At 41.6% G+C, this 25,898-nt stretch overlaps 1 pseudogene; it reads left to right on the forward strand.

Annotated features, from left to right (window-relative positions):
- LOC138431296 (testis-specific Y-encoded protein 2-like) overlaps positions 1-25,898 on the forward strand; it is a 31,684-nt pseudogene that overhangs the window by 319 nt on the left and 5,467 nt on the right.

Raw genomic sequence — 25,898 nt, forward strand, 5'->3', positions numbered from 1 at the left:
TCCTCAAGGTTTAAATTGCCTCTGGGGAAGTGGATGATTACGTGTGTTCAGGGACAGACACAGGTGAGACAGGGTTCCTGGTTATGTCAGGGACATGGTTGCTCACGTTGGATCCAAACTGCAAGCCATGGCAGAGCGTGGGGGTGGCTGTGGGAGCATACACTGACCTCACCATAGCTCAACTGATAAAGAGTCCTACCCTAAACTTGAGCCTTAGGCTAGAGCAGTGTCAGGAATGCAGCCATCTTCTGAGGAAGGATGTCTTCCGCCCACTGTCTGGGCCCCAGGTGGCAGCCAATCATGTAGGGAAAAGTGTGCACAGATATCCATATGTGAAAGACAAGATTCTGTATTTGATGAAGAAAATTATACAAGTAGATTTCCAAATATGAAATGCAGATTTCCTATATCAGTTAGAAAAATCTGCATCTACATGTGAAATATAGAAAATTATGTATTTCATGCAGGAAAGTCATCTTTCAGGCATTCACATGTATGCATCCAAAGCCAGTGCTCTGGAACAACCCAGAAAATGTAGGGAGGAAGAGAGGGAGGGAGGAAGGGAGGTGGAGGGGCTTGAGGATGGGTGGGGCCCAGGTATATCTATGGCTCATTAGTGTTGATGTATGGCAGAAACAGGAGAAGGCAATGGCAACCTGCTTCAGTACTCTTGACTGGAAAATCCCATGGGTAGAGGAGCCTGGTAGGCTGCAGTCCACGTGGTCGCTAAGAGTCTGACACGACTGAATGACTTAACTTTCACTTTTCACTTTCATTCATTGGAGAAGGAAATGGCAATGCACTCCAGTGTTCTTGCCTGGAGAATCCCAGGAACATGGGAGCCTGGTGGGCTGCCATCTATGAGGTCGCACAGAGTTGGACACGACTGAAAAGACTTAGCAGCAGTAGCAGCATGTCAGAAACCATCACAATATTGTGTAGTTAGTAATTACACTCCAGTTAAAGTTTAAAAAAAATTACCTTGTGAGAAAAATAAAAGAACAAAGGATTCTATTTGGTGCTCTGTGGTGACCTATATGGGAAAGAAATCCAAAAATGATGGGACATATGCACACATGAATTTGATTCACTTTGATGTATGTAGAACAGAAATAAAAACAAGCATTACAATGAGACTATAGACCAATGATAATTGTTTGAAATATATTACATGTCAAGTATACCTCCAACTATGAATAAATAAATTTCCCCCAGTTTCAGTATATATGTTCTTGAAGACATCATGCTAAGTAAAATATTTCAGTTACAGGAAGATAAATATTTTTTTCATCACATGACATTGTGAAGTTGAAATCTCTGCAATACAGAAACAGAGTGAACCGTGGCTAGTGCAAATGGACCATGATGGTCCGAGTTAACAAGTTTTAGGCATAGGTTGAATAAACTCATCAAGACAGATGAGTTTAGAAGCAGGGTAATAGAAGCGGGGTGGACAATGGAGCTGCAGGCCTTAGCTCAAGATGATTAGTGAAGTTAGAAAGCCAACTGGACCAACAGAAAGCCTCTCAGCAGAGTCTAGTGAAAGACCTCTTACAGCTTTCCACCAGCCCTCTGGTGTTGGGCTGGGTAGTGAACTGAGGAGCTTGGGGACAGGCTGTGGCTTGCACAATCCCAGAGCCCTTGCTGGAGCCACTCACTGTGGCCTGGCCCAGGTTTCCAAGCAGTGACCAACATGTCCCATCCCCACCTGAATCTGTGTGGGTCACAGTCTGTGGGTCCCAGTGCCCCACTGGGGTAGCCTGAGGAGGTTGCAGTCCAGTTGCATGCTGGGCACCTGGCTCCCTCATTGGAGATGGCTGGGAAGAGTAGGGGGGCCTTGGGAGGGGGCACAGAAAACTGAGAGCTGACTCTTCCAGCTGGGACTGGGCACTGGTGGGAGGACCAAGACTGAGTGTTAGATGAATGCTCCCAGACAGGATAGCCAGTCTGCACAGAGACCCCCTCCTCCTTACCAGGAACTTGGAGGGTGAAAGTCCAGCTTGAGACTTTTCCTTTCATAATATGGAATACTACTTGTTTCCCTTGAGGATTACAGGAACACAGTTACCTGACCACGACCTTACCTCAAGAACACAAGATCTGGCAGCAGGAAGTTTGCAATAGCTAAGGACATTCCTCCCTCACCTTTCCTGTACATGGATTTTCAGAGAGCTTTGAGGGAGTTCACTATTTTTAAAGGCATAGGCCCCCCATCTCCTTGTATGGCCCAAACTCCCCTGTTTTCATATTGCGTGGCCTAATGATGTTGGGTACACGGGTATCCAGTAAAAGCAGCACCGTATCTCTCAAGTCTATGGAGAGTAACAGACTCTTTGAGGGAATGCCTCATTCCAAAACCACATACGCTCATAAAAGTATGAGCTGTTTATCCCTCTTCTATATATAGCAAATTAGCAGACACAAATAGCTCCCCCAATTACTAATTAGGACAAAGTGTGACAAAGGAGTCCTTCTTGAGGACTACTTACTATTTTGAAAATGTTTGTAATGAACTGATTTGCTAGGATACACATATAGAGTATTGGAAAAGGAAATGGTAACCTTCTGCAGTACTCTAGCCTGGAAAATCCCATTGACAGAGGAGCCTGATAGGCTACAATCCATGGGGTCACAAAGATTCTGACATGACTGAGCTACTTCACTTTCAGTTTTCACTTTCAAGCATTGGAGAAGGAAAGGGCAACCCACTCCAATATTCTTGCCTGGAGAATCCCAGGGATGGGGGAGCCTGGTGGGCTGCCATCAATCTTTTAGTAGTTTTCTTATCGTGTGCCTCCCATTATGGTTTAATACTTACTCAGAAATAGAAATGTATTCCTCTCTTATGTCTTTCTGGAGAGGATTTCTAGATTGGTAAGAAATTCGGAATTGTGTTTCCATCTATATCATCCCCAAGAACCCTTTTTTTTTTCCTCAACCAGTTGCTTTCTGTGTTGTGGAGGTGAATTCTGGGAGACAGATGAATATACAGCAGTACCAAGTAGAAACAAGAATATCAATATTATGGAATAAATCCTATTCTCTCAAAATGTGTATGTTGAAGCTCTAACTCTCTGCACTTTATATGTAGTCAAACTGTGTATACATTATAATTTCTTTCTGGCCGTGATTGGAAATTGGCCCTCAATATAGGTACTTGTGTTAATATGACTGGCACTTTATAAGAAAAGGAGATCAGTCACAGACAACACAGAGATGTTGCTGTGTGAAGACAAAACGAGACAATGGCAGTCAAAATCCAAAAGAGGCATCTGAAGACCAAATTGGCTGGCCCTTTGAGTGCTGCTTTGTTCCCCAGAAGTTTGAGAAATCATTTATTGAAGCTACCTGGTATGCGGCACTTTGTTATGGCAACCCTGGCAAACCAACACTCACACTTCCTCTTGAGAAGAAGCTGTCAATTCCAAAAGAGGCCTCCTTTACTTACATAGATTATCAGTGAATGGAAACTGGCAAAGGACTCTCTTTCCCATCAACTGATTATCCTCACAGATTCCTAATGCTCCCTAAGAGCTTTCATGGTCTCTTTAGAGACTCAGCTAGGCTAGAACTTATTCCTATTCCATGTGTCAAGTTGACATAGGAAATATTAGAATGAGCATAATTCACAAGAAGTGGTAGAGGAAAACAGGCACATAAGGAAGGCAGACTGATCTCATGAAAATCATACTGTCTTCTCCTTTTATCCTTCCCATACATCTCTTTTTAAATCTGTAGGAGGCAAATGGTAGTGACCAAGGCATCGCTGCCTATTGCTTTAGTGGAATCACAAAGCTGTGATGTCATGCTAACCATGCCTCCCTAAACCTCCCCTTACAAGACACTAGGCTGCAGAAGCCACAGGGCACCTGAAAGGATCACAAGGCCTCCCAAACTTTTGCAGCTGCTTGGGCCTGTCCACCCACGTAGGTGAACAGGTTTGTTGGTGTCACCTTCTCCATGGCAGAGTTTGTTGTCTATGGCCACCACTCTTCTCCCCAGTCTTCTGGATTCCTGAGACCCAACCCCCTCCTAGAGACCATCCTTCTACCTTTCAATCTAGATATCTGAAAGAAAACAAAAGTAAAAAGACTACAATACAGTCCAAACTAAAGGGCCCAAACCCTTGGAAATGCATGTGGTCCTCAATCCCAACAAGGGCTGTGATGAGCAGTAAAACCACAGCTCCAGGCAACCTAACCATTAAAACATGGAACCATGCCAGGGACATGTGACCAGTACTGACAAAGAATGCATACTTTGAGTCCTCTAGCAACTCAAGAAACCGTCAAAAAGACCTCTCTACCTTCCACCTTACCCAAGCCTAAAAGACAGATGGTACTGCACCACATCAGGCCCAAGTCATGCTCAACAGAGAGTATTTTGAGGTAACAGGACAAGTACAGGGTGCCTTGGAGATGGCATATACCCAAAATGAAGTCATATAAAAGCCTTTTAGTGCCAGTTTCAGAGAGAAAATGATCATCTCTCAGATGACCAGGTCAATAGGATTCAAATCACTGATAATATTCAGCTCAGCTAAAAGGCAGTGCAGGTTGCCTCTATGGAACTTAATCAAGATGTTTCAGTCTAGGCCTGCCTGCAGCCTCTAATTTCCATTCCTCAAATGTTTTCATTCAATCAGCAGGCAGCTCAAGATATAGACAATGGGCAGGCACTTGTAAAAGATGATGAGGACTGAAAGACCAAAGAATTATTCCCAGGCCAGGACAGTGAATGATACAGGTTGGTGATAAAATGGAGGGAGTTGGAAAGGAGGTGGATGGGGAGGTTTCAGAGCTCGTATTTGGCATGAGCAGCTCCAGACCTGTCTGCATGCCTGGGGTCATATTTCCAAATTTAATAAAGAAATGTAGTCACTGGCCTCAACGACCTCTTATAACCTTACAATCTTAATGCCTCAGCATACTAGACTAGATCAAATTTAGTGCCACCGCTATCCCTCACTGCTTTTGTATTCTAGTTATTCATGTTTTGAATGCTGTTAAATGATTGCTCTATTTCATTTGTTGGTTGTTCATGGTTTTTTTCCTTACTCTTTCATCTGAAACTAAAACACTTTAATTGCTTATCTTTCTCAGTGGCTGTGAAATAAAGTGAAACAATGACTATCATGGTTAAAGGGGCTGTCCTTATGAGGGAACACTCCTGATGCAGTCTACATTTGCCCAGTGGCTTTGGTTGGAGAGCTGGACCTGAGGTGCATGTGGATTATGTGATATCCCACTGTGTGCTGGGAGTGCTGACACTGTTAGAAGTGAGGCTGGAGATGGAGGGGTTAATGCCACTGACAAGTATGCAGGTTTTTATCTGCACAGTGGCCAAAAACACCACTTGACTTTGGGATTTAGCCCCAGGGTTTTGGAACAGAATTCTTGAGGGTTGGTTCTAAACTGATTCTTTTTCCCTTGAGTGCATGCTCTCCTCTTTCTCAGGAATGGAAACTTCACCACAGGCCAGGAGAGCCATAGTCGAGTGAGAGGAATTACGAGTAGGTACTCACCATGTGTTGGTGAACACTATGGTGGTCCTGGAAAGCTGGTAGATGCAGATGCGATCCAATTATTCAGCCTTGTTCAGAACTAAACAAATGTGTGCATCCTCTTCACTAGTGGAGTTCCAATTTCTTACTCCCTTCCTGTTAATTACACTGGATTTCAAACCAGCTGAGCAGACTCATCTTCCTGGTGTCAGATCTCAGGGATAGGGCCCCATTACACAGTCTGAATCCATCACACCCTGGAGGATCTCTGAGCCCATGATATTCTCTTCTGTGTCCTTTCCTTGTGGCCCACGCCCCATCCCAGTTGCTTCCCCTCCCTTTCTATCTGACTGTATGCATATCTTTATCACACCATTGGTTACACAGGGTCTTTCTGCCAGACTCCTATTCATTTTCAGGGAGTTGTTCCACAGGTATATGTAATTTTACTGAGATAGTTTGGGTATTCCCCTATCTAATTACCATCTGCTTTCCCAAGAATTTGGTTGTTTTAGCCAACACTTCCAATGACTACTTTCAGGAAGAGCAGCCACTGTGGATGTTGCTCCATTTATAATGTCACAGTTTCTAAGGGTTTCCAAAGGGTGGTCTCACAATAACTTGTGATGTTTTGGGTCAGGGGTTTCTGTGGGGCATTCTGTGGGGATGCCTCACCAAATGGCTTAAAGAGGGGATCATATTGAGCCATCATTCCTTGATCAGGCCAGCAGGTGGAGAAGATAGTGAAATGATTCTACAATTATAGCAGGCAGGGGAAGTAGAGCCATAGGATAAAATAGAAAGAACATTGTCTTCGGGCGTAAAAGTTTAAGGACTGCCAAACAGACCCCACATGAAATTTGGGGAGTGTACAATAATTTCTGTATGAGGATAAAGATTCAATGGATAAGAGTTGAGCAAGGTGAGGGTGTGGAGCTACTTTCCCATCCCTTTGGGGGACTCCTTGCCTAGAAGCACTTTAAAGAGTGTCTCTGTAAGAAGGTTGTTATGACACTCAAGTGAGCCAGATTTTTGGGGTTGAAAGTGCCAAAGAATATTCTGTGGAAGAGTCCACTGTTGAGATTTCTGACAGTTAAAGTGGTTTCACTGATCAGAGTCATAAATAACTATTGATCCCAAGGAAACAAGAATAATTTTAGTAAGGAAAGAGACTACCAGTCTTAAAGAGGAATCTTATGTAAAATCAATGATTATGGCAGCAGAGCTGGAAGCTTCAGCAGAAGGGAGCAGTGGGTAGGTGAAATCAATCTTCATTGGGGACTGTTAGCAACAGCCTAGAAATCTGTGAAAATGCAACTGCTTGGGAGACCCATATTTGTGGCCTCTTTAAGACTACATGGACAGCTCTAAGTTGAGCCTGGAGTGCTGCCTTTAAGTAGAGCAATGCCTTACACCAGGCAGAATGCCACAAACCTCCAGTGAGACTGCCTTGCTTATAATGATGTTGCTGCGACTGGCAAATGACACTGATACTTATTCTAAAACTGTTGGTCCCATATGGCTCCACAAATCTACAGAAGAAGGGGAAGTGAGAGTACTGGTGTCATTGCCTGAAGGCTCTAATGCAAGGGTCGGAGCCTGGGGGAAAGCACATCCTCCTGAAATTCAGAAAGACTTTTAATGTCAGGTGGTTTTTGTGGTTTAGTTGCCAAATCATGTCCTGGTCATGACTCTTTGTGACCCCCAAGGATGGGACACTAGATGTCCTTGTCCTTCAGTATCTCCTGGAGTTTGCACAAAACACCATGTTAGGCTTCTGCTAAAGCTAGCATTTCCATTTTATCAACAAGGTATTCCATTTGTGCTGAGCTGTTCTTGGTAGGTATCTCTAACACTTGACATTATAGGAACTATGTACAGAGAGTAGTACTGGGTGTGGGCTGGTTGGGGACTTGATGTTTGGGTAAAAAAAGAAAAACAATCAGAATGCTGCTGCCACCTTTCCTTTCCATGGAGACATTGAAGTCCTATGGCAATGATATTTCACTTGTTTTCAGTTTAAGAAGGATAGTCTTGGTACTACATATTGAGTTTGTGGTTACCAGTAGAGGTCTCTGTCTTCCTTACCACAGGAATATCTTTTCATACTTTTAGCTGATAGACTTTCTGTAGGCAGTGATGATAGCCTTGGGACCTAGTCCACCTTTTATGTCTCCTTGGCCTCGAGGGGTAGAGGGACATCACACACACTGATAGTCAATTAAGGCCTATATAATTAGTTACACAGTCATCTCACCAGACCATATGGCCTTGATCTTGCTACTCTGTGGAAAACATAGATTTGTTATTGCCCATGAGGCACCCATAGCAGTGACACCAGACCTCTAGAAGCAGTGCTCCCTTCCTAGACAGTGTTACCCACCTGTGTTTGCTAGCTAGTAAGCAAAGTGCACTTAAGGTCACTCCCCTGGGTTAATTGCATGAGCAATGCAGTCTTCCTGACTATGTCAGTTGTTTTGGATCAGTTGTTGCCCAGCCATAGTGGTACTACTGGCTCAAATACTGAGGCATTTACCTGGGATTCTACTCCTTGCCTTAAGTCTCCACAGATATTCTCCCAACCAGAGGTATTGGGCCAGCCCTTGCAATTCTTATAATGATTGCAGGGCATACATTGAAACAAATGCCAGAGAATTCTGGACAAACAGGCTTTCTTACTCACAGGTCCTGAAGAGCATCACAGCACATCTAGGACCACAGGCAAAGTTGAAAGAAAAGAAACAACATGGACCTGGAGTTCTGCATTTACTGTGACCTGAGGTGGGGTGCCTATCCTTGTGATGGTTCACGTTCTGATGCTAAATTAAAAAATAAAAGCAGGATCTAAAGTGATTAGAGGAAAGATCAGGGTCATTCAAGATGTTACTTATCTGAGTCAGCCAGGAATGTCTAAAACAGGCATTTCACGGGTGAGGTGACACAGCTTTTTACGAAGTTGTATAGTTGGTTTCAGAGGGAGACCTTTGAAGCAGATGCCAGGTATATGATTTTTATGATTTTCACATGTATATATATATATATATATATATATATACACATATGATTTTTAAGTACCTATAGCAATTGTCCTTTATCGAGCCCATCTTTGCATGAAATGGTCCCTTGGTATCTAATTTTCTTGAAGAGATCTCTAGTCTTTCCCATTCTGTTCTTTTCCTCTATTTCTTTGCATTGATAGCTGAAAAAGGCTTTCTTATCTCTTCTTGCTAATATCTGAAACTCTGAATTCAGATGCTTATCTCTTTCCTTTTCTCCATTGCTTTTCAACTCTCTTCTTTCATAGCTATTTATAAGGCCTCCCCAGACAGCCATTTTGCTTTTTTGCATTTCTTTTCCATGGGGATGGTCTTAATCCCTGTCTCCTGTACAGTGTCACAAACCTCAGTCCATAGTTCATATGGCACTCTATCTGCCAGATCTAGGTCCTTAAATCTATTTCTCACTTCCACTGGATAATCATAAGGGATTTGATTTAGGTCATACCTGAATGGTCTAGCTGTTTTCCCTACTTTCTTCAACTTAAGTCTGAATTTGATAATAAGGAGCTCATGATCTGAGACACAGTCAGCTCTTGGTCTTCTTTTTGTTGACTTTATAGAGCTTCTCCATCTTTGGCTGCAAAGAATATAATCAATCTGATTTCAGTGTTGATCATCTGGTGATGTCCATGTGTAGAGTCTTCACTTGTGCTGTTGGAAGAGGGTGTTTACTATGACCAGTGCATTTTCTTGGCAAAATTCTATTAGTCTTTTCCCTGCTTCATTCCACATTTCAAGGCCAAATTTGCCTGTTATTCCAGGTGTTTCTTGACTTCCTACTTTTGCATTCCAGTCCCCTAGAATGAAAAGGGCATCTTTTGGGGGTGTTAGTTCTAAAAGATCTTGTAGGTCTTCATAGAACCGTTCAACTTCAGCTTGTTCAGCGTTACTGCTTGGGCATAGACTTGGATTACTGTGATATTTAATGGTTTGCCTTGGAAACGAACAGAGATCATTCTGTCATTTTTGAGATTACATCCAAGTACTGCATTTTGGACTGTTTTGTTGACCATGATGGATACTCCAGTTCTTCTGAGGGATTCCTGTCCACAATAGTAGATATAATGGTCATCTGAGTTAAATTCACCCATTCCAGCCCATTTTAGTTTGCTAATTCCTAGAATGTCGACGTTCACTCTTGCCATCTCTTGTTTGACCACTTCCAAATTGCCTTGATTCATGGGCCTGACATTCCAGGATCCTATGCAATATTGCTCTTTACAGCATCAGACCTTGCTTCTATCACCAGTCACATCCACAGCTGGATATTGTTTTTGCTTTGGCTCCATCCCTTCATCCTGTCTGGAGTTATTACTCCACTCTCCAGTAGCATATTGGGCACCTAATGACCTTGAAAGTTCCTCTTTCAGTATCCTATCATTTTGCCTTCTCATACTTTGCATTTTTTCATGCAAAGATGGGCTCGACAAAGGACAGAAATGGTATGGACCTAACAGAAGAAGATATTAAGAAGAGGTGGCAAGAATACACAGAAGAACTGTACAAAAAAGATCTTCATGACCAAGATAATCATGATCGGGTGATCACTCATCTCTAGCCAGACATCCTGGAATATGAACTCTAGTGGGCCTTAGAAAGCATCACTATGAACAAAGCTAGAGGAGGTGATGGAATTCCAGTTGAGCTGTTTCAAATCCTGAAAACTGATGCTGTGAAAGTGCTGCACTCAATATGCCAGCAAATTTGGAAAACTCAGCAGTGGCCACATGACTGGAAAAGGTCAGTTTTCATTCCAATCCCAAAGAAAGACAATGCCAAAGAATGCTCAAAACACTGCACAATTGCACTCATCTCACACGCTAGTAAAGTAATGCTCAAAATTCGTCAAACCAGGCTTCAGCAATACGTGATCTGTGAACTTCCAGATGTTCAAGCTGGTTTTAGAAAAGGCAGAAAAAACACAGATCAAATTGTCAACATCCACTGGATCATTGAAAATATGAGTTGAGAAAATAAAATTATTTCTGCTTTATTGACTATGCCAAAGCCTTTGACTGTGTGGATCACATTAAACTGTGGAAAATTCTGAAAGAGATGGGAATACCAGACTGCCTAACCTGCCTGTTGAGAAATCTGTATGCAAGTCAGGAAGCAACAGTTAGAACTGGACATGGAACTGGACTGGTTCCAAATAGGGAAAGGAGTGTGTCAAGGCTGTATATTGTGTCAATGCTTATTTAAATTATGTAGAGTATATCATGAGAAACACTGGACTGGAAGAAACACAAGCTTGAATCAAGATTGTTGGGAGAAGTATCAATAACCTCAGATATGCAGATGACACCACCCTTATGGCAGAAAATGAAGAGGTAAATGAAGAGGAAATAAAAAGCCTCTTGATGAAAGTGAAAGAGGAGAGTGATAAAGTTGGCTTAGAGCTCAACATTCAGAAAAGAAGATCATGGCATCTGGTCCCATCACTTCATGGAAAATAGATGGGGAAACAGTCCAAATGGTGTGAGGTTTTATTTTTAAGGGGCCTCCAAAGTCACTGCAGATGGTGACTGCAGCCATCAAATTAAAAGATGCTTACTCCGTGAAAGAAAAGTTATGACCAACCTAGATAGCATATTGAAAAGCAGAGACATTGCTTTGCCAACTAAGGTCCATTTAGTCAAGGGTATGGTGTTTCCTGTGGTAGTTTATGGATGTGAGAGTTGGACTGTGAAGAAGGTTGAGTGTTGACGAATTGATGCTTTTGAACTGTGGTGCTGGAGAAGACTCTTGAGAGTCCCTTGAATTGCAAGGAGATTCAACCAGTCTATTCTGAAGGAGATCAGCCCTGCCTGGCATTTCTTTGGAAGGAATGATGCTAAAGCTGAAACTCCAGTACTCTGGCCACCTCATGCGAAGAGTTGACTTATTGGAAAAGACTCTGATGCTGGGTGGGACTGGGGGCAGGAGGAATGGGGACAACAGAGGATGAGATGGCTGGATAGCATGACTGACTCTATGGACGTGAGTCTGAATGAATTCCAGTAGTTGGTTATGGACAGGGAGGCCTGGCGTGCTGCAATTCGTTGGGTCGCAAACAGTGGGACAAGACTGAGCAACTGAACTGAACTGAAATGATAGCAATTGTGGAAAAACAATTGAACATATAGATATAACTGGTTAAAACTTTTGGAAATATAAATTTCTTGTGAATGAAGAACTAATATTTTGAAAATGAATGAGTGAAAGAGGTTTAAAAGACCACATTCATTAACAGTCATCCATAATAGGCTAGCAAAAGGCTTTGTGTGATGAATAAAGAAACAATTGAATAGTTAAATACATAAAAATTTAAAACACTATAATATAACAAATACAAAATATAGTGTTTCAACTAAACCCAGCTGACAGATGATGGTTCTGTTGACACCTTTTTTAAGCTAATTTTTATTTTGAGGAAAAACTTTCAGTCTTTTGACACACTTATATACACTGGTACATGTACATTGGCATTTAGTTTCATTCTTACTATTTTCTCCACAAGTGTGTTATACATTTTTTAGGGCTTTATATTGAATTTGTCATTATGGTATTCACATTGAGAGTTCCTCTTTGACTTCCTAATTCATGTGAGACTAACATAGTTAAGGTGTTTTTTTTTAATTAAAATAATATAATATACCTTCAAAAGTAAATTTTATTGGAATATAATTGCTTCACAAGGTTTTGACAGTTTCTACTCTACAGCAAAGTGCTGGCATGTTGCAGTCTTTAGGCTCTCAAAGACTTAGACATGACTTAGTGATTGAGCAACAACCATACATCTCTCCCCTCAGTTTTAGACTTCCTTTCCATTCAAGTCTCCACAGTGCATTAAATAGAGTTCTCTCTGCTGTATATAGACATCAATATTGTCTGTGTGTCAGTTTTAATCTCCCAATTCCTTCCAACACCACCTATTTCCTTCTTGGTATCCATATTTTTCATCGCTATGTCGAAGTGTCCTTCCCTACCTCTGCTACTCAGATAAGATCATTGATACAAGTTTTCTAGACTCCATCTATATGTGTTAAGATATGATATTTGTTTTCCTTGTTCCAATATACTTCATTTTATATGACATTTTTTCAATCTACCTACATGTCTACAAATGACTAGATTTCAATCCTCTTTGGAATGAGTAATAGTCTATTGCATACATGTATCCAGCAACGTCCATAAAGTAACTGATTAGCTCTAGTCATTTACTTGCGGCGTGTATGCCATTCCTCTGCTTCCCTTGATTATTTTTTTTCTTGTTAATGCCTATGAGATCTTATTTTAAGTTCTTCATGAAGCTTTCATGGACTTTACAGATTGTTATTAGATCGATATTTTAGATTGACCTGTTTGATGTGCTTTGTTAGACTGTCTCCTCCGATTGAAATAGATGATCACATCCCACATCTATTTTTGCTTGGGGTATTACTCACCTCTCTTCTGGAGTAGAGGTCTGTACTGAAACAAATAACCTAAATAATGGAACCAGTAAGAAACACATTTTTAAGCCTATTAATCTTATAAAGTCTGGACTTGATTACAGATTATTAAAATCCTATCCCTCCAAAAATGAAGTACAGTTTATTTAAGTTAAAACCACCAACTTTGGGTATCTATCCCAAGTTCAGCTAAAAAATATCATCAGCTTCAAAGAAAAGCATATTTTCCCATGGCTTATATGGCCAAGGAGCATACATTAAAAAATGGGGAAAAAAAAGGGAAATCTCAGTGGTTTGTATCAGGGATAGTAAATAGCATCAGACAGTGGCATTTCACCTTAAGAGAAACTGAGGCTACAGTATGAATGTTTTCCGCTTTCCTTTTCTTGGTAAATGATAGTTGCTCTTCAGTTCAGTTCTGTTCAGTCACTCAGTCGTGTCCGACTCTTTGCAATCACATGAATCACAGCACACCAAGCCTCCCTGTCCATCACCAACTCCTGGAGTTCACTCAGACTCGCGTTCATCGAGTCAGTGATGCCATTCAGCCATCTCATCCTCGGTCATCCCCTTCTCCTCCTGCCCCCAATCCCTCCCAGCATCAAAGTCTTTCCCAATGAGTCAACTCTTCACAAGAGGTGCAGTTTCAGCTTTAGCATCATTCCTTCCAAAGAAATCCCAGGGTTGATCTCCTTCAGAATGGACTGGTTGGATCTCCCCGGTTGCTATTAAGTGGTGGGAATATTTTCCATCAGAATACCTAAAAGCAGAGTTGATGTCTTCTATTCATGGGACATCATGGAGTATTTTCAGGAGAAATGGAATGAGAGAAGCAAGCATATAACAGAGGGAAAATGGATGAAAGTGAAAAGCCTCTCACCAGAGTGGAGTAAAGTCACTCAGACGTGGCCAACTCTTTGCGACCCCGTGGACTGTAGCCTACCAGGCTCCTCTGTCAATGGGATTTTCCAGGCAAGAGTACTGGAGTGGGTTTCCATTTCCTTCTTCAATATTTTATATATGTATCCTATCAAATCAGTTCATTACAAACATTTGCAAAATAATAAGTAGTCATCAAGTAGACCTGATGACAACTTTTGTCACACTTTGTCCTAAATTCACCTAAAAATTGAGGGAGGTATTTGTGTCTGCTAATTTGCTTCATATAGAAGAAGGATAAACAGCTCATACTTTTATGAGCGTATGTGGTTTTGGAATGACACATTCTCCCAAAGAGTCTGTTACTCTCCATAGACTTGAGAGATACGGTGCTGCTTTTACTGGATACCCATGTACCCAACATCATTAGGCCAAGCAATATGAAAACAGGGGAGTTTGGGCCATACAAGGAGATGGGGGGGCCTATTCCTCTAAAAATTGTGACATCCCCTAAAGCTCTCTACAAAATCACATATAGGAAAGGTGAGGGAGGAATGTCCTTAGCTATTGCAAACTTCCTGCTGCCAGATCTTGTGTTCTTGAGGTAAGGTCATGGTCAGGTAACTGTGTTCCTGTAATCCTCAAGGGAAACAAGTAGTATTCCATATTATGAAAGGAAAAGTCCCAAGCAGGACTTTCACCCTCCAAGTTCCTGCTAAGGAGGAGGGGTCTCTGTGCAGACTGGCTATCCTGTCTGGGAGCATTCATCTAACACTCAGTCTTGGTCCTCCCACCAGTGCCCAGTCCCAGCTGGAAGAGTCAGCTCTCAGTTTTCTGTGCCCCCTCCCAAGGTCCCCCTACTCTTCCCAGCCATCTCCAATGAGGGAGCCAGGTGCCCAGCATGCAACTGGACTGCAACCTTCTCAGGCTACCCCAGTGGGGCACTGGGACCCACAGACTGTGACCCACACAGATTCAGGTGGGGATGGGACATGTTGGTCACTGCTTGGAAACCTGGGCCAGGCCACAGTGAGTGGCTCCAGCAAGGGCTCTGGGATTGTGCAAGCCACAGCCTGTCCCCAAGCTCCTCAGTTCATTACCCAGCCCAACACCAGAGGGACTTGAGGGCCCTGGAGGAAAGCTGTAAGAGGTCTTTCACTAGACTCTGCTGAGAGGCTTTCTGTTGGTCAAGTTGGCTTTCTAACTTCACTAATCATCTTGAGCTAAGGCCTGCAGCTCCATTGTCCACCCTGCCTCTATTACAGCATCTGTCTTGATGAGTTTATTCAACCTATGCCTAAAAGTTGGTAACTTGGACCATTGTGGGCCATTTGCAGTAGCCCAATGACCACAGTCTACTCTGTTTCTGTATCACAAGGATTTGAACTTCACAGCATCATGTGATGAAAAGTATATTTGTCTTCCTGTAACTGAAATATTTTACTTAGCATAATGTTCAAAAACATATATAGTGCAATTGTGGAACCATTTATTTATTCACGGTTGGAGGTATACTTGACATGTAATATATTTCAAACAATTGTCATTGGTCTATAGTCTCTTTATAATGTTTGTTTTTGTTTCTGCTGTATGTATGTCACAGTGAATCAATTTCATGTGTGTATATATCCCATCATTCTTGAATTTCTTTCCCATATAGGTCACCACAGAGCACCAAATAGAGTCCCTTGTTCTGTTATTTTTCTTAAAATGTAAGTTTTTTTAAACTTTAACTGGAGTGTAATTACTAACTATACAATATTGTGATGGTTTCTGCCATACATCATCACTAATGAGCCATAGGTATACATGACCCACCCATCCTCAAGCTCCCTCCACGTCCCTCCCTCCCTCCCTCCCCATATTTTCTGGGTTGTTCCAGAGCACTGGCTTTGGATGTCATGCTGTATGCATACAAATACCTGAAAAAGAATTTTCCTGCATAAAGTGGGTGCAGATTTTTCTACATGAAATAGGAAATGTGCATTTCATATTTGAAAATCTACTTGTATAATTTTGTTCATCAAATACAGAATCTTGTCTGTTTCACATATGGATATCTGTGCACACATTTTCCTACATGAATGAGAAGTCTATATATTTCACCTATGAAAGAATGAACATACATTTTCCTGCTTGAATTGTGAAATTGCATACATTTCCTATATGAAATCTCAAGGAAATTTTAATGACATGACTTATATAACTAATGTGTGGGGAACACATATAGAATTGGAATTATCTCAGTTTCACAAATGAAATTCTGGGCACCACGGTTTTTATATATTTAGTGTCAGACTTTACTTTTTTGGGCTCCACAATCACTGCAGATGGTGTCTGCAGCCATGAAATTAAAAGGCGCTTACTCCTTGGAAGAAAAGTTATTGCCAACCTAGAAAACATATTCAAAAAGCAGAGATATTACTTTGCCGACTAAGGTCCGTCTAGTCAAGGCTATGGTTTTTCCAGTAGTCATATATACATGTGAGAGTTGGACTGTGAAGAAGGATGTGTTTTGAAGAAATGATGCTTTTGAACTGTGGTGTTGGAGAAGACTCTTGAGATTTCCTTGGACTACAAGGAGATCAAACCAGTCCATTCTGAAGGAGATCAGCCCTGGAATTTCTTTGGAAGGAATGATGCTAAAGCTGAAACTGCCGTATTTCGCCACCTCATGTGAAGAGTTGACTCATTGGAAAAGACTCTGATGCTGGGAGGGACTAGGGGCAGGAGAAGAAGGGGATGACAGAGAATGAGATGGCTGGATGGCATCACTGACTTGATAGACTTGAGTCTGAGTGAACTCCGGGAGATGGTAATGGACAGGGAGGCCTGGCGTGCTGCGATTCATGGGTTCACAAAGAGTTGGACACAACTGAGCGACTGAACTGAACTGAACTGATAGATGAAGGGTTAATGCAGCCACAATAGGGAAAGTGGAGACATGATGCTTTCAAATAAGATGTTCTGCCAAAGAGATGGACACAGCCTTGAGACTAATGGTCCCTTACAAACAAGGGAACATTTCCTTCTTGTGATAAGGGCTCTGGACAGACTCTGCAGTAGGTCGGAATTCCACTCCCTCTTGCTGTATGATAACATGTATGCACCTGCACTGTACTGAAAAGGCTTATTCATGCAGTCTGGAATTCTGCCTGGGGGGCTTTATAATAATAAAGCACAAATAGTTTGTGCAGTTCTGTTCCTCCAACTGGAGTGTGTATATCGTCTGTCTCTTGTGTGTGTGTCTTGTTTTGTGTCATTTCACTTGTAATCTCCAACATCTGTCACCCAACGTGGGGCTCGAGTGAAACTTAAATGGTGAGTAACCCCAGGAGGATTTTAAATCCATAGCAGGGGAACTTTCAGGAAAATAATGGGGAATTCCTCACCCTAGCAGGGGAACTTTCAGAAAATCATGGGGAATTCATCATCATCATTACGGTCACAACACATGGAGTTAGTCAAAGGACTTCTCCACTCCATAGGCATTAAAGCCTCGACTCGTTGATTGAGTGAGCTCTTTCGCTTGGTGGAACAATATTATCATTGGTTTTGATATCAAACTAAGTTACAGTTAAATATGAAGGAATGGAAAATAATTCAAAAGGAATTGAGAAAGCAACATCAGAAGGGTAATGTGATCCCTTTGAAGCTATGGACTTGGTGTAATGCTATCACACAGGCTTTGACCTTGCTCTCTACTGGTAATGAAACTAAATCTAATGCTTCAAGGAGGGGAGAAATAATTTATGAGGATGTGTCAAACGTTGGTGGGGCTTCTGCATCTCCTGAAGGCAAGGATACAAATGAGCCTCCTCCTGTAAATGGTGAAACATCTGATAGTTCAGAATCAGATTAAGAGGATTCTTCAGTTTCATCAGAGGAGGGCAAAGAGATTAAAGAAATGATCCATCTATTCCAAGAATGGTGGAAATCCCGTAAGGAGGAAAAAAAAAAAAAAAAAAGAAATCTACCTCCTTGTGCTTCTCTTTTCCCCACTGTGTTTAATTGGCCCAGTGTGGGCAGGGAACATAGTCGGTTCTCCTTTCCTTTGTATATGCTTCATGATGATGAGTTGCCTGCTCCCCCTGGTGGGGTTATCGATCCTCCACAATTATTTCCCATCCAGAGACAGCAGACTGGCAATGTGATAAATGTTCAATATGCTCCTTTGGAATATGTTTTTTAAAGATCTTAAAGCTGCAGTAGTGCAATACAGTCCTTAATCTCCCTTTATTTTGGCTATGCTGGATTCATTGGGGAAAGACAAATTAGGGGAAAGATAAAATTTCAGAGATATTATTATAAACTGTAGCATTTGAAAATGCAAATACTGAATGCGAATGTATACTGGGGCCATTAAAAGGACAGGGTGCATCTATAGCTGAATATATCAGAGCCTGCTCGGGAGTAGGAGGAACAGAGCATCAGGCTAATGTCTTTGCTACAGCCTTGGCCAAAGTTATGAGGCCACCAAAGGGAGGTAACAGCTTCCATTGTGGAAAACCTGGTTATATGAAAAGAGAGTGTCAGAAATTAAAAGCTGATCAAGGTGCAATTCCTAAAGACAGATCTTTTGCTGGAAGGAATAATACTCCTTGTGGACCTTGCCATCGATGTGGGAAGGGGCTTCATTGGACTAATGAGTGCAAATCTAAAACAGTCAAAATGTGCAACCCGATACCGGGAAACTATCCTGCGGGCCTAAGTCCTTGAGGCCCAGGAACAATACCGGGGACTTCTCCTCCTTGCCCTCCTGCCATCCCAGCTGCCCCAACCCTGTTCCCTCCCAGCAACCATTACGAGTCGATGCCCCATTAAAAGGAACTCAGATGATGATTTAGGACTTATGGTCTGCTACTTCAGGAAGTGCTGCTGCTGATTTGCCACTAGCTGATAATGTTCTTTTGTTACCAGGGGGAGGCATTTATAAATTAAAAAGAGATGCATTTGGACCACTGCCTAAAGGCACTTCTGGCTTGATATTAGGCTGTAGCACTGCGGCTTTGAGAGGTTTAACCATAATTCCTGGGGTAATAGACTCTGACTATGTTGGGGAAATTTTTATTATGGCCTCTACTTCTACCACACTTTCATTGTTAGCTGGGGAACATATTGCTCAAATACTTCTACCTTATCACCTTTTTTTGGCTCTTCCTAATGAACAAACAGGAGGATTTAGAAGTACTGGGTGACATATATTTTGGGAAATGCTTATCAAAGATTCTCGCCCTGTTCTCTCCTTGATTATAAAAGGAAAAACTTTGAGGGACTAATAGATACAGGGGCAGATGTTTCAATCATTTCTTCTTAACAATGGCCCCAAGATTGGGAAAAAGAAAAAGGCCCTTTAATGCTGACGGTATTGGGCACCATTGCAGATGTTAGGAAGAGTACCCATCCCTTACAATGTCAATTCCATAATGTAAGATCAGTGTTTGTTACCTTTTATATTGTAAATATACCTATTAATATATGGGGAAGAGATCTTCTCTTTCCTTTGGGGGCTCCTGTAACCATTCCATCGGAAAACTAGTAGCCACTGCTCAAATTCCTCGAGCACTCCCATTAAAATGGTTAACTAATACTCCAAAATGGGTTGAGCAGTGGCCATTACCACAAATGAAACTCGAGGCGTTAGAACAATTAGTACAAGAATAACTCCAGCTTGGTCATATAGAGCCCTCTACCTCACCCTGGAATTCTCCTGTTTTTGTTATAAAAAAGAAATCTGGAAAATGGAGAATGTAAACTGATTTACGAGAAGTTAATAAATGTATTGAACCTATGGGAGCATTGCAATTGGGACTCCCCTCTCCAGCTCTTATTCCTCAGAATTGGCCCTTAATGGCGCTAGATCATAAAGACTTTTTTTTTTTTTACCGTTCCCCTACAATTGCACAATAGAGATAAATTTGCTTTTACAGTTCCTGTTCTTAATCATGCTCAGCCTGTTAAGCATTATCAATTGACAGTCTTACCACAAGGAATGATAAATAGTCCTACTTTATGCCAAGAATTTGTAGCTTGTTGTTTACAATCCCTCCGTCGAGAATACCCAGTTATATTCTATAACATTATATGGACGGTCTCCTATTAACACCTCCTAGTATTGCTGAGTGTGATGAATTCTTTTTAAAAGTACAGGAGGCTTTGAGACTATACAATTTGCAAATAGCCCCAGAAGAAATTAAAAAGTGCTTTCCTATTTCATATTTAGGGACCATATTGGAACAACATAGAATTAGGCACCAAAAGTTGCAAATTAGAAGAGATCATCTCAAAACCTTAAATGATTTTCAAAAGTTCTTGGGAGATATTAATTGGCTATGCCTGGTACTTGGGATTCCTACTTATCAACTACGACATTTGTTTTCTACTGGAGAAAACAAATAGTCCCCAGACATTAACCCCATTGGCTTTACAGGAACTTCAATTTGTTGAGCAATGACTAAATGACGGCTTTTTGACTTCCTTACATGTGTCTCAACCTATTTCTTTTATAATATTTCATACCCCTTATTCTCCGTCTGGTGTAATTGCTCAAGAAAAAGGATTAATAGAATGGGTTTACTTACCTAACACTTTTTCCAAAAAATTGACTGTATATATGGATAAATTAGCCTTCCTTATACAGAAGGGTCTCCATCGTATTTTACAATTGTCAGGATGTGAACCACACCAGATTGTTACTCAGTTAACAACTGCTCAAATATCTCGATGTTTACAATTTAATGAAAACTGGCAAATTTCTCTTGCCTCATATCCTGGTTCATTTTCTAATCATTATCTATCATCTAAATTGATTGATTTTCTCCGAACTAACACTATGATATCTCATTCCCCAACTTCAGATGGTCCAGTTAAGAGACCCACTATTTTTACTGATGCAAATAAAAATACTGCTGGATATTGGACCCCGGAAAGTTCCAAGGTTCTCCCCAACTCATTTTCTTCTATACAGCCCAATGAATTATGGGCTATCTATTTAGTTTTGCAAGATTTTCCCCAACTTCCAATTAACATCATTTCAAATTCTCGATATGCTGTTCTCTCTTGCCTACAGCTTCCCCGTGTCTCCCTTCCACTGACCTTTAAAACAGCTATTGATAAATTGTTTTACCAAGTACAACAATTGCTATTGCAGCGTTCAGAGTTAATTTTCTTCACTCACATCTGTGCATATTCTGCCCTTCTTGGACCCTTGTCATTTGGAAATGCTACAATTGATGCCTCACTTTATCCTATAGAAGCGACAAAACAAGAACATCTCTTACAGCATACCAACTCCAAAGGGTTACAGGAATCTCATGCTATTACTCAAAAATAAGCTCAAAATATTGTTCATTCTTGTTCCATAGGTGCACCCTTTGCTTTACCATTTAACCCGCCAGATGTCAACATGAGAGGACAACAAGCAAATCAGATATGGCAAATGGATGTAATTTACATTTCTTCCTTTGGACAACAAAAATGTGCGCATCATACTATAGATACTTGCACACATTTTCAATGGGCATTACATTACATTCTGAAAAGGCTGACGCTGTTATTACTCATTTGTTATCTTGTTTTGCAGTTATGGGGTTATCAGTTGAGTTGAAAACTGATAATGCACCTGCCTACCAATCCGCGAAATTAGCTCACTTTTTATCTCAATACCATATAACTCATACTTTTGGTATTCCTTATAATAGTCAAGGGCAAGCTATCATTGAAAGAGCTAATCGTACCTTGCATGATTATCTTGAAAAAAAATTAAAAAAGGGGGAACAAGAGAGATTTATGAAACCAAAAGACATTCTGAATAAAACTTAATGTACCCTAAATTTTTTGAATGTTTTGAGCAAGGGAAATCTATCAGCAGCAGAGTTGCATTTTCAAGGGAAAGAAGAGGATAAGAAGATCTTGAATATGCCCATTTGGTATAAAGATAAAGAGAAAGGTTGGATCCAAGCATCCTTAATATATTTGGGACGAGGGTATGCTTTCATTTCTGTTGATAATTACAGGTTTTGGACCCCAGCCAGATTGATCAAAATCAGAATGGCTGATCCTCTTGTTCAAAAATTGTAAGAGCTTACTATGCAGAGAAGTCTTACTTCCCATACAAGGGAAGCAACACCTCCTACATGGTCTCAAATGAAGAGGTTGACCCAGGAAGCAGAGAAGACATGAATGAAGGCGGGGCAACCTCTGAATCCTACCAACATTTTGCTTGCCATGATGGCGGTGGTGACATGTCAGGTAATAGGTGTATTGGCAAGTAATCATACATCTTGGGCATATATACCTAATTCCCCATTAGTAAGAGCAGTTTCCTGGGGGGAACCAGAAGTACAGGTATGTACTAATGAGACTGCCTTCTTTCCCCCACAAGCAAACAACTATCTCATCATAAACAACAATATAATATTAGTAATTTGACTATTGCAGTGGAAGGTATTTCGTTGTGTATAGGAGGACACCCCTTTTGTCTGTCCACCAAGGAACATCCGCATCATTCTTATAATACATGGGGGGTAAAGTATAATAATTATAATTTTACTGCTTTTACTGTGCTTGTTTCCACCAGGGGATTTAACACCTCGACAGAACCGATAGACATTCATAATGGAAAACAGATGTTGCTATGTCCTGTTAACTTTTTTGTTCCTTGTCTAGAATTTTTGGAGTGGGAACTTTCCCAAGGTCATCAACCCTTTAAAGTCATTAATTATTCAGGGTCTATTATTGTAGATTGGAGTCCAGATCATGGGCAATTCGTAGAAAAATGGTCAAATAAATATTTTTGGTGGCATCGTGCAAACAGCACTTTGATGGGCAATGGTAATGAAACAGTTAAATGGCAGCAGTTTGCTCTTGTCTCTCCTCAATTACAATTGCAAGGATATCCGCACATTCAAGGGGATATTTGGAAACTATGGGCACTTTCTGGTAATCTCACTATCTGGTCAGGAAACTATACTTTGGACAGTGGTGACTCTTCAGATCCATTCCATGTTAATTTATATGTTAATAAATCTTATTCCACAATGGCATGTGTAAAATATCCTTTTGCATTGTTATATGGGAATTGGACCTGGAATGATACTGCGGGGTCTCTGTCATGTGACTATTGTAATCTAACTCTGTGTAAATCAGTCTTGGCGGGAAGAACTGGAAAGACGAGCCTATAACTCCAATTACTCGTTAGTAATTGTTAAGGCTTGGACAGAAGTATGGTTACCTATAAATCTGACTCAGCCATGGTCAGATTCTTTTCCTGTTTCTCATCTAGTAACCACTGTACAGACTTTGCTACATTGATCTCGACGTATGCTTAGTGTGGTCATTGCTTTGATTCTAGCAGTCGCATCAGTAACTGCAACAGCAGTGGTAGCAGGTCTTGCATTACACCAAGGAATTCAAACAGCTGATTTTATTTGGGACTGGCATAAAGACTCTCATTTGTTATGGCAACAACAGTGAGATTTGGATGCCCGACTTGCTACCAACGTGCTCAATCTTCAACACACCATTTCCTGACTTGGAGTTCAATTGGCTGTTTTATTTACACTAAGTGTGTTGAAATGTGATTGGAATTCTTCTCAGTTTTGTATAACACCTGTACCATTTAACATGAGCCCTTCAAGAGATTAACCAAGAGATACAAGTAAAAAGAGTTCTAGATGCCCATCATCTAGAGAGACTCCACCTAGCCCCCAAGAGGTGGCTGGGTAGCCAAGGATGGATAAGACCCTCAGAGGAGGGGAATCTAAGACAGGCACAGCCATGAGAGGGGCTGGCAAGGCTGGAATTTGGCGGCCTACAGCTTTACGCCTTGTGCTACAGAACTCAATACAAATGTCTCAAGGTCTTAACTAAAATAAAAAGGGGGGGGGATGAAGGGTTAATGCAGCCAAAATAGGGAAAGTGGAGATGTGCTGTTTACAAACAAGATGTTCTGCCAAGGAGACTGACACAGCCTTGAGACTAATGGTCCCTTGCAAATAAGGGAATATTTCCTTCTTGTGAAAAGGGCTCTGGACAGACTCTGCAGTAGACCAGAATTTGACTCCCTCTTGCTGTATGATAACATGTATGCACCTGCGCTGTACCAAAAAGGCTTATTGATGCAGTATGGAATTCTGCCTGTGAGGGGGGCTTTATAATATATAAAGCGCAAATAGTTTGTACAGTTCTGTTCCTCCAGCTGGAGTGTGTGTATCGTCTGCCTCTTGTGTGTGTGTGTCTTGTTTTGTGTCATTTCACTCGTAATCTCCAACAGATAGATATTGTAGACATATGTATATCTGAGAGTGATTGTTAACTGTGAAGTATGGAATTCTCTGCATTACGTGTATCAAAATCTAGGCATTAATTATCTTTCATGAGATTTGGACTTCTCTATATTTCACACCTGAAGATCAGAATGGAATTTTCCTATAAGACATTAGGAAATCTCTACATTTCATATGAACCAGTAGTTCTTTAGCCCCTGAAACATCTTTGCATTTGTATCCCTGTGCCATGAATATGTGTGTGTGTGTGTATAAGTGTGTGCTAACTCTGTGTGTGTGTGTTCTCCAGTCTAAGGTAGGCACTCAGTGTGAAGCCTCAGGCATCCCAGGAGACAGAGTGTGAGCATGGCATCTCTTTGTGCACTTAAGATGAGTGTGCCCATGTTAGCTCCCTGGCCAGGAGGTAGATAGCAACTAACACCCAGAGAAAGATTGGGCTGGAAGAACAAGCTGGAATCAAGTTTGCTGGGAGAAATAACCTCAGATATGCAGATGACACCACCCTTATGGCAGAAAGTGAAGAGGAAGTAAAAAGCCTCTTAAGTGAAAGAGGAGAATGAAAAAGATGGCTTAATGCTCAACATTCAGAAAATGAAGATCATGGAATCTTCCATCACTTCATAGGAAATAGATGCAGAAACAGTCCAAATGATGAGAGACTTTATTATTTTGGGGCTCCAAAATCACTGCAGATGGTGTCTGCAGCCATGAAATTAAAAGACACTTACTCCTTGAAAGAAAAGTTATGAGCAACCTAGATTGCATGTTGAAAAGCAGAGACATTACTTTGACAACAAAGGTCTACTAGTCAAGGCTACGGTGTTTCCAGTGTCATGTATGGATGTGAGAATTGGACTGTGAAGAAAGCTGAGGGCCGAAGAAGTAATACTTTTGAACTGTGGTGTTGGAGAAGACTCTTGAGAGTCCCTTGGCCTGTAAGGAGATCCAACCTGTCCATTCTAAAGCAGATCAGCCCTGGATGTTCTTTGAAAGGAATGATGCTTAAGCTGAAATCCAGTACTTTGTCCACCTCTTGTGAACAGTTGACTCATTGGAAATGACTTGATGCTGGGAGGGATTAGCGTCAGGAGGAAAGGGGACAACAGAGGATGAGATGGCTGAATGGCATCACCGACTTGGTCGTGAGTTTGAGTGAACTCTAGGAGATGAAGATGGACAGGGAGGTCTGGTGTGCTGCAATTTTAGGGGTCGCAAAGAGTCAGACATTACTGAGCAGCAGAACTGAACTGAACTCAATGCCCAGAAGGGGAACTGTTGTCACTCTGAAACACTTGGGTGAGGAGCTCTCCTCCTGTGGGAAGTGCATCTGTGCACCTGGTTCATATCCTTAGGTACCCTTGTCCCTGCTCTAAGCCCAGGCCAAGGTGGCGGGGGAGGCTGGGCTGGTAGTGGAGGGTAGGGTTGGGTGGCAGAGGCTGAGAGCTGACAGACTTTGGGCCAGGGTCTTCCATGGTGGTTTTCCTTGGGACTGCTGCCTGGGGCCCAGACAGCAAGCAGAGGGAATTGATGTGCTCCTTCCTCAGATGATGGCTGCATTCCTGACACTGCTCTAGCCTAAGGCACAAGTATAGGGATGGACTCTGCAACAGTTGAGACACGGTGAGGTCAGTGTATGTCCCTACATCCACCCCCATGCTCTGCCATGGCTTGCAGTCTGGATCCAAGGTGAGCAACTGTGTCCCTGACGTAACCAGGAACCCTATCTCACCTGTGTCTG

Source organism: Ovis canadensis, chromosome Y (assembly GCF_042477335.2).
Source record: "Ovis canadensis isolate MfBH-ARS-UI-01 breed Bighorn chromosome Y, ARS-UI_OviCan_v2, whole genome shotgun sequence".
NCBI lineage: Eukaryota > Metazoa > Chordata > Mammalia > Artiodactyla > Bovidae > Ovis > Ovis canadensis.